This window comes from Dermacentor silvarum, chromosome 11, assembly GCF_013339745.2.
Source record: "Dermacentor silvarum isolate Dsil-2018 chromosome 11, BIME_Dsil_1.4, whole genome shotgun sequence".
In the NCBI taxonomy this organism is placed as follows: domain Eukaryota; kingdom Metazoa; phylum Arthropoda; class Arachnida; order Ixodida; family Ixodidae; genus Dermacentor; species Dermacentor silvarum.
The window spans coordinates 72,388,154-72,397,349 of record NC_051164.1 but is presented as its reverse complement, the minus strand read 5'-3'; positions in this window follow the sequence as shown (position 1 = coordinate 72,397,349).

Below are 9,196 nucleotides of genomic sequence, written 5' to 3'. Positions count from 1 at the left end.
TTTCGCCTCAACGCGAACTAAGCCGCGAGATTGCAGCACTGTACGACTCGCTGACATGCCATCTTACTGAGGTCGTCCAATCTGCCGGAGGCTTTTCTTCGTATTGAATGATCATACAAATGCACAGAAAGAAGCACTCTCTCCTTTTTTTTTCTAAGTTCATTAAACAGCAGGATAAAGTTGTATTTGTCACGACGGCAACGTGCCTTCATCGGTGCGATCATCGTGGCCGCAGGCATGAGTAGACAATTGAAAATGGAGAATCTGATATTTTCGAGTCCGCAGATCAATTGAGGTGCCTTAATACGTCCACTTTTTCTTCTCCGCCAGAACAGCAAGCATAATTAAAATAAATCAAGAAACACACAAAACAGGCAAACGATAAAAGGCAAACGACAGGCAAGCGCGCCATAGCTGTGGGCTTATTTCGACTTCTCGATGCTTACGCGCTTCACGTGGCAATTATCTGTGAAAGGCCTCCATAAGTAATGAATAAAAAAAAAAACGGTTGACAGTCATTTAGCATACGCTGAATAGGATGAAGGCGAAAGCCTGCGCGCTCACGAGACATCCATTAAATTACTTTGACAGTCTCATTCGAATGCGTTGTTATTTCCAATTAGTTTTTTCCCCTTGTTCTCCTTTTCGTTCACCTAGGCATCTCCACTGGTTATGCGTGGTTAAGGCACATTAGAACGGTCGTGGCTTTCTCTTTATTTTTCGTTCCTGTACGTATTTTGTTGTAGCGCAGGCAGAATGAGAGAGACAGGGAAAGTCACATTAGACAAACACACAGCGCTAACTTTCAACAACATATTTATTTCCAGTTCACGCAGGCGTATACTTATACTCCTCAAAACGTCACAAGACACGGGTGCATTGGTCGGGGTATATGAACAAACCCCGCAGAAACCACACGCAGACACTTTTGTGTCGGCAATGATTATTTAGAAGGGCATCCGTTCAACGCGAACGTAGGTGACCATGCTCTTTTACTGATAAAGAAATTGACGGCTTATACTGGCGCATGCGACACCAAATTAGGCTGTGTTCGCAGCTTCCGTAGTCATTTCGAACTTGCTTCTGCTCGTGATAACAGCTTCTTTAATGTGTCTGAGGCGTCACCCGAGACGTGACTTGAATTTTGGTGCCATAATGCCGGACGGTGGTCGGAGTTTTCGACCCATGAGTCATCTAAAGCTTGCGCCTTTTCATGCGTGCAAGGCATGCGTTGCGATAAGTGAGCGCGATAACACAAACGTAGTACGCGCCTGAGAAAAGAGATGATGAGACTAGATACGCCCGGCTACGTGGCTCGGTTCCCGAGCATGCGCAGTCTCACCGAGAATCGACAGAACGGTATCGAGAGCTGCCTGCGGAAGCCACGGCTGCAAGCAAGGTGAGCCGAACTCAAAATATTTCTTCCAAAAAGGTGCAAAATATTCATTTCTGTGGGAAGTCGGTGAAATGCTACTTTCTTAAAGGGCAGGTACGCAGGTGGGAACAAAGAATGCGTTAACTGTTGCTGAGGAATCGCGAAGAAGGCTTCGTCTAGTGCTTGCCTTGACGAATTTTGGGGCAAAGTATTGCCTTTCTGCGTAAGCCTGATGTGTGCGCCTAATTTAGCCTATCCTAGCTAAAGCACGCAGCCGTTAGCGCACTACTTTCGATCAGACGCTCTGATTGGAAGCAGGGGGAATGAAATAGTAGAGTTGATTAACTACTTGCAATGTTAACTCCTAAACAGTGCAACGCACATGCAAGCCTCTCTGCTGAAGCGGCGGCGAAAATACTCGTACCTCCCTTCGGCGTGACTCATAATGATATCGTGGTTTTAGCGTGTAAAACCGGTGAATTTTCTATGTGCTTCGGTAATTGGCCCCGCAGCAGGAGCTCTTGCGACCCTGATGCCGGCCATTCTACGATTCGGTTGTGGGTATCACGATTTGGCCACAAATACTACTACTAATAAAGTTAGTCAGCTCCAAACATGCTATTCTGAATGGTGTAGCAATCTTAATGTTGTCCTGGCATCGAGACACTTTCAGAAGTGTTTTAAGGGTCCATTTGACATTCCCCTCATCAATTGAACAAATGTGTTATAGTGACAGTGCAGGCATTGCCGATACAATACATAGTTTCGGTCAATTCCAACTTTCAATCCACGTAAGGTTTGTTTGCTAATAGAAAACACTCGTAAACCGACTTAACTTTTTTTGTAATTCACGACAGCCAGCAGGTGTAATTGTTTCTCTGCAGTGTTCATGTTCAGCAACATACCAATCGCGAAAAGCTGAAGGGGCAGCTCACGGTTCCGTGCGATTAACTCAGAACCCTTCGGCTGAAGATATCCACATGCGCATAATTATTCCATCAGTACCCCCCCCCCCCCCCCCTCGTCGTGATTCATAATGATATAGTGGTTTCTAGCGTGTAAAACCGCTGAATTTAACTTAGCGCCCTTCTTGTCAACGATTCTTACGATTTCGCATAAAATACTGGCAATAAAAAATATATAGTCAATTATTTGAGTCTGTAAAACTCAGTATTAGAGGCACAGAATCAGTTGCAGTCCACTCACAGCGGGGCAAAAAAAAAAAAAAAAAAAAATGCGCCTAATTGAGTGTATTATGTCGGGCTACATGGTTCGATGCGACGTTCGTTTAGTTCGCGACCATCAATAGCTGAATGCAACAGGGATTCTGGATGACGTTATCTTTTCCAACTGGTTGTCCAGAGGCGAGCTTATCTGTCACACCAAGCCCGCGCCGAGGTATGCTATAGAAAGAAACATAGCAATTTTTCATATCATGCTGTTACAGCGAAGCTGTTTGTGCGAGTATGAAAGCGCTTGATAGTGTAAGTTTACGGCCACGGGGCTAGCGGCAAAAAACGCGCGCGTCATGCCGCGAGCGGCAAGTTGCCGCGCGTCAGCGCCTTGCCGCGAGGCCACCGTGGCAAGCGCGTCTCGCCGCGCGGCAGCGCGATAAGATCGCGCGCGCTCTCGGAACGCGCAATCACCGTGAGCGGAAAGGGCACGATCGGACTAGGGATGGTCGATTAATTATTTTATTCGATTAACAATTAATCGTTCATCCGTTTAGCCTTTAATCGATTAATCGCTTTCGATGCAGGGTTTTTCATCGATTAATCGAAATTTTTGCCGGGCACTTTCAAGAAGGCTGAAACGCAGTTATCTACTTTTGTTGAACGCTATTTCAATATTTGAGAGGTGGAACTAAGTTTGAAACACAAGTGTATAAACGTTTGATAAAGGTAATGTTTACCTTGTTAAAGACTAACTATAGTTGGCACTAGTGGCTTTTGACAAGATAAACAATATATGTTATAAAATGGCACTTAGTCCAGAATGAAAAAAAAAAAAAATCGTCGGCCCTATATACCACTTCGTGAAGATGGTTAACCAGCGAAGCTGAAACGTGCGGCCCCGGTATTTATCACTGGGTTAATCCATAGGGTTCCTTAAAGTATTTCTCAATTATGAGGTTACACACACGTTCGGCTGCGACGGAGAGAACGTCACTGGCGGTTTGCCCGCAGTTCGCCGTTGTCGCTTGCGTTCGATGTCTCGAGTTTGCTCGGCGGCGTGGTTGTCAGCATTCGCCCGCCACTGCCGCTTGCGATTCTTCGAAATCAAATTGCTTCAAAAATTAAATGGCTCATACACCCTTAAGCAATGGCTCATAGCGCCGTAAACGCCGCCTCCCCATTACGACGACAGAAGAGAATTGAAATTCTGCGCTGGAATGATTAGCGGCTACGCAGCCAGCTATGGAAGCAGACGACGACGACGAACGCGGGAGCAGTGGCACGAGTGCATGCCGAGCACGAGTGCAACCCGAAGGCCGCCAACGAGATGGCTGCGGAGGAAGACGACGACGCTCGAGCCAATGCTGATGATTCCGCCTAGCCATATATGATTTCGCCTATAGTAGGATACAACTTTAAAAACAGCAGTTGGCAAAAAAAAAAAAAAAGGCAGACGGACCGCGCGGGGTTGTGTTGCTCCGCCAGACAATCACAGAAGCAAACAAAATCGTCGTCATGCGACGTTTTCAAAATGGCGTCATACTTGATACGACTGTACTTGTCGTCGTACTTGTACTTTCTACTATAGTGGTTGAGTGAAAACATATAAAATTACGCGTTTATAATTTTATTTTCGTGGTTACCGCCTTATTTAGGTAACAGGGAAACTTTGAAGTACGAACTATTTGCAGCCTCGCGGAGGAACAGCTAGTGGCTGGCGTTTATGAGGGCGTGGACGGGGCTTCACTGCAGACATCAGTTGTATCCGACTACAGACATAAAGATTCGCTTCGTTAAGGTACATTGCACTATTGAATCCCAGTACAGTACAGTTAAAGAACAATAAAAAAAAAATGGCAAAAGTGAACGGTGAAGTTCAACTGAAATATGCAAGAAATTGCAGTGTACACAGGGGAAAAGAAAGTCAATGGTCTAGGATTTCAAACCACATAACTTTTCTACAGAGCGAAGGAATGTCAATTGGCTGGTATGTTTGGGTGAAACCGACACCTACTTTGAACGGCACACAACCAGCATGCGAGAATGTAGAACTCCATCGCTTTGTCAAATACATGGTCTAAGCCGGCGCGCATTCTGTGAAACATTTTAGTGGACTGGGAGTGGCACTACGATCAACGACTGAGTTGCCTTGAATTCTGAGGGCATTTCAAGCCTTCGCCTCCGCGCGGCGTGGTGGCGTGTGCGGTGGGGGGTGGAAGAGAGGGGAAGCGCTCAGCTTGACGTCACTCTGGAATCGGAAAGACACTCGCTCTACCCCAGCCACACAGACACTGCTCATGGGCCACCATTCCAAAATTCTCGTGCCACTCCTGTCGAACTCTTGAAAACGATTAATCGGAACAGGTCTAATCGATTAAGTCGATTAAATGAAAGGTGGACATCGATGAAGATTACTCGTTTTGCGGGATACTTTTAATCGATTAATCGATTAAATGTTCATCGATATTACCAACCCTAGATCGGACAGCGTCCACAAATCCCTTCATGTAACCTCGAGAGACGATGGTCGTCGATTGGAAAGCCGGCGCGGAGCGGCGGCGGTCCGGTTGCCATGGCTCCGTGACGTCAGCCTCGACGCTCTTGATTGGTCATTCATCTCGCGGCAAGCGGCATTTGCCGCAGAAATGGGTCTCGGACCCATTTCGCGAGGCACGCCGCAAAACCCCTGATTCCTGCCACTTTTGCTGCGCGCGGGATGACGCGTTGCCGCGCGTTTTTGCCGCGTGTTCTTGCCGCTATAGCGTGGCCGTACCCTTATACCCGTGCCACACGGGCAAAGTAAAGTGCACTTTGAGCGAGTGCACTTCGCGGCTAGTGTCATTCGCAGGCTGCCACAGGGGAACGCTTAGTGACACTCACTGCAGAGCGCACTCGCCGGCGAGTGTGTTCGGCGAACTCACTTCGCGGCGGCGAAGTGTGTATCATCGTTAGCAATGCTTAGAAGATGCATAAAGTGATATAGAAAGAAGATTCAGGAGTAATATATAATAACATTGTGTTAAGTTGATAACGTTACAAAATAATATGTGCCACACCGCAAAAAAAAAAAAAAAAAAAAAAAAAGAACAGCAAAAAAAAAAAAAAAAAAAAAAAAAAAACTACTCTCACTCTCGGGCTGTTCACGACCACGCCGTATAATGACTGCGCAGTTCTTTGGCGGATCGAGTCGTTTTGACTGTTGCTGGTCTAGTTGCCGTCGTTGCCGGTGCTTGTAAAAATGGATTGTAAATGTTGTTTCTAACAATAATAAACTGTTTTTGTGCACACATTTTTATATTAATAAATATATGCTTTACCGTCTGACTCCCGGTCGCCATGGCCATAAATTTGAAAGAACACTTTTCTTTCTCGTGTAGCAGCGCCCCGCCAAAGTGACACTCAGCGCGCTGAAGTGCACTCGCTCAAACTGCACTTTACTTTGCCCGTGTGGCACGGGTATTATATCCATGTTTCCACAGTGTCCTAAGAGGACTATGTCGACTTCCACCTTGCGTAAGCAGCGTGACGTCACGCGGCGTGCGCCAAGCGAAGTGCGAGACGTGTGGAAATAGCTGATGGGTGAAACAATTCCCTCGTGTCATGGTTATACCATGGCATATGCATGCTGTGGTCATGGAGAAAGGAGAAAAGTTAGGAGAGAGCATTACGTTACGCAGCCAGCCTTAGCAAGCGAACGCTCCGTGAAGCAAGCCCATTTGCACAGTGTCGAGATCATGGAGTGAGAATCGAGATTTGCCGAGAGGTTTGGTGCCCCGTGGTTTTTTTATTCAATGCGCCCTTGGTGCGGGGGCCCGGCCGCAGTGCTGCCTGCAGAGCGGGAGGCCTAAAATTTACCGCGCGTTAGACGTGACTATCACGTCTTGGGCCGACACGCTTGGCTTCAATCGCGTTGCGCGATTCTCCCTCATAACTTTTTCCTTCCTTTATGATTACGATTGATTTGTCCGATTACGCGAGTTCGCTGCCAGAAGCTGCTCTTCAGCGCTATGTCGAAAATCCCGTGTAGAAGAATTCTATCCGGATCTCGCTCAGCCAGGGGCGTAGCCAGAAATTTTTTTCGGGGGGGGGGGGGGGGGCAAGCTCCTGCTTTACTCTACGTCACGTGATCGATAATAAACGTCCGGTAGTTTAAGCAGACTCTATACATGCATATCAAAGACATGGGACCGCCCCCCCCCCCCCCCCCCCCCCCCCCTTGCGTGTGCGTGTGCTTGCGAAGAAATTAAGTAAAAAGTAACTGTAAGCTCAGTAAGTACAGTAAGTACGACAGGTACAGTGGGGGTTTGGAGCAACGGTCTCTCATCGCGCCACTGAATGGACCAGTCTTCGAAAACGCATCATTGAGACGACCCGTGCGATCGGAGAAGACATCATTAATTGTTAATTTCCGTTAAGTGTAGATGGCGTCGTCCTCGTCGGGGCGAAGTGCGTTTCACAAGTCAAGGACGGCTATATACGCGTGAAAATGCACGTGTGACCAGGCTATACCTACTCCCATAGCAATGGCTTGTTCGCTGCGTCTTTGCGCTAGAAAACTTAAATACGCGCAAAAACGCGTAAGGCTTTTTTTTTCGAAGCTTTCGTCGCCCTGCTCCCTCATACGAGAGGGTTGCATTTCCTGCGGCAAGTGCATGGGCCGCTGTGTCTTCCGCTGTGTGCGAGCGTGCAGCCGTCATTTGCCTTTACGTCAACAGGTTCAGAATTGTGCAGAATATTTCACCGCACAGCATAGATATGGCATGTGTACGCATTTTAAGTAGTGCGTGCAACTCATTTCTGCTTCCCTTACGCCGGTGCAAACAGGAAGCGGCCTTGTACCTCACAGAATCTCGACTGATTGGTGTACTAGTGATGCAGGAATGAACTCCGGTCTTGTTCAATGCATAGTGCACATAATCAATTTCTCAGGACGCGTGAACTCCAACGAGAACTGTCAGCGCCTGCAACAAGAGTTTACTTACGCTGTACTGCGCACAGCAGTAATTCATGCTTGTCGGCTGTCTGTTTCGTGCATTCTGTTGCGAGTCGGTGGAATTTCCCAGCTGCGATCAACCCCATGGGGTGTACATTGCTGGTTTGGGATTCCACATCAAAACAGCAACCCAGCCTTCCGTAATTGCTGGTTTGGGATTCAACAACAAAACAGTAATTATGAGCCTTCCGTAGGGGCGCAATCGCAAACAAGAGACGTTTCTCGCGCAGACATCCTGTGCGAGCGCGGCCTTACCGGCACCTGAAGGGAAGCAGCGGAAATGTATACCGGAGATTTCGACCACCTGGGGTCTTTAACGTGCACCTAAATCTAAGTAAACGGGCCTCGAGCGTTTTCGCCATCATCTAAAAGGCGGCTGCCGCATTTGTTGCGCATTTGTTGTTTCAGAATGCGGCCGCCACATTCTCGCCCAAAACTTCACAGAGTGTCAAAGCCTTGACAAACACTGTGACAGTTTTTTTCCATATGCAGACATGATTCGCTGCAAATTACCAACCCAAACGGAAGCGCCCAGGAATGAAATTGTGATAGTAGCACCGGTTTCATGAATTATGTCAGCGCGAAGCGACGAGAACAAAGGGTGGGTAAGGGGGGGGGGGGGGTTTGACCCCCCCTTGGCTACGCCCCTGCGCTCAGCCGCGATCGAAAGTGCCAGTGCGACATCAATCGATGTGGCAGGAGGTTTAAATGCTTGTTCGCTACAGTCGCAAAAGGCTGTTCCCATCGTTCACACTGCTCTAATTAATACAATATGTCAAGTAGAGCGCTGCCTACGTGTCATGTGCTCTTCTTTTTTATTGCGATAGCAATTATATGGACACTTCAACCGGATTTCTGCCGTCGCCGTCGCCGTGAGGTTCCCTATAGATAAAATCTTCGCCGCGCGCCGTATGCCCGAGCGGAAGCGTGCGGGGACGCGCGCTATCACGGAGAGCGAACGCACTGAATCACCCACGCGCAAGCAAGGAAGCGGGAAGCCAGCTCCGGAGGGAGCGCCGGGGGGGGGGGGGGGGGGGGGGCGCACTTCTACTCTGCCAACAACCGCGCTCGTCGCTCGCTCACCCGCACCGTCTCTTATCTCCACACGGCTCTGACCTTTATGCGCCGTGCATTCGCCGCTCAGTTTCCGTTGAAGCGATAGACCGCACGTACCTTCGCCCGCTGCGGCGTATATGCGCTTGCTGCCAGCGTTTTGACAGTCGTTGTCTGCAGTCATTCAGTGTGATCTATTCATGTTTGTTTGTGCGCGCTCACACCACGCTTGTTCATTCAGTTAGTAATAGTCGGGCCACATTTTCCCACGCACGCTACACATGCAATGCTGCCCGGATCGGCAGTGCAGCACTACAGGTGTGTCCCTTTGCACGCGCTGCCCACGGGAAGCACTTCTCATCAACACAGTGCACCGTTTCACACGCGCCTTCTCGTGGTCATCGAGTCTCTCTTCGTGTCGGTCTACTTACGCCGCAGCACGCCTGCTTACTTAATCAGCTCATGTTTACTACAATTCATATTGCTACCAAAGCCACTCACCGTACTTCGTATGACATTGCTGTGTTGCTATCGCATTCATTGCTTCGCCCTTAGGGCGAAACTGTGACATTTTTTTGATCACGTGAATGCGAACCTGGT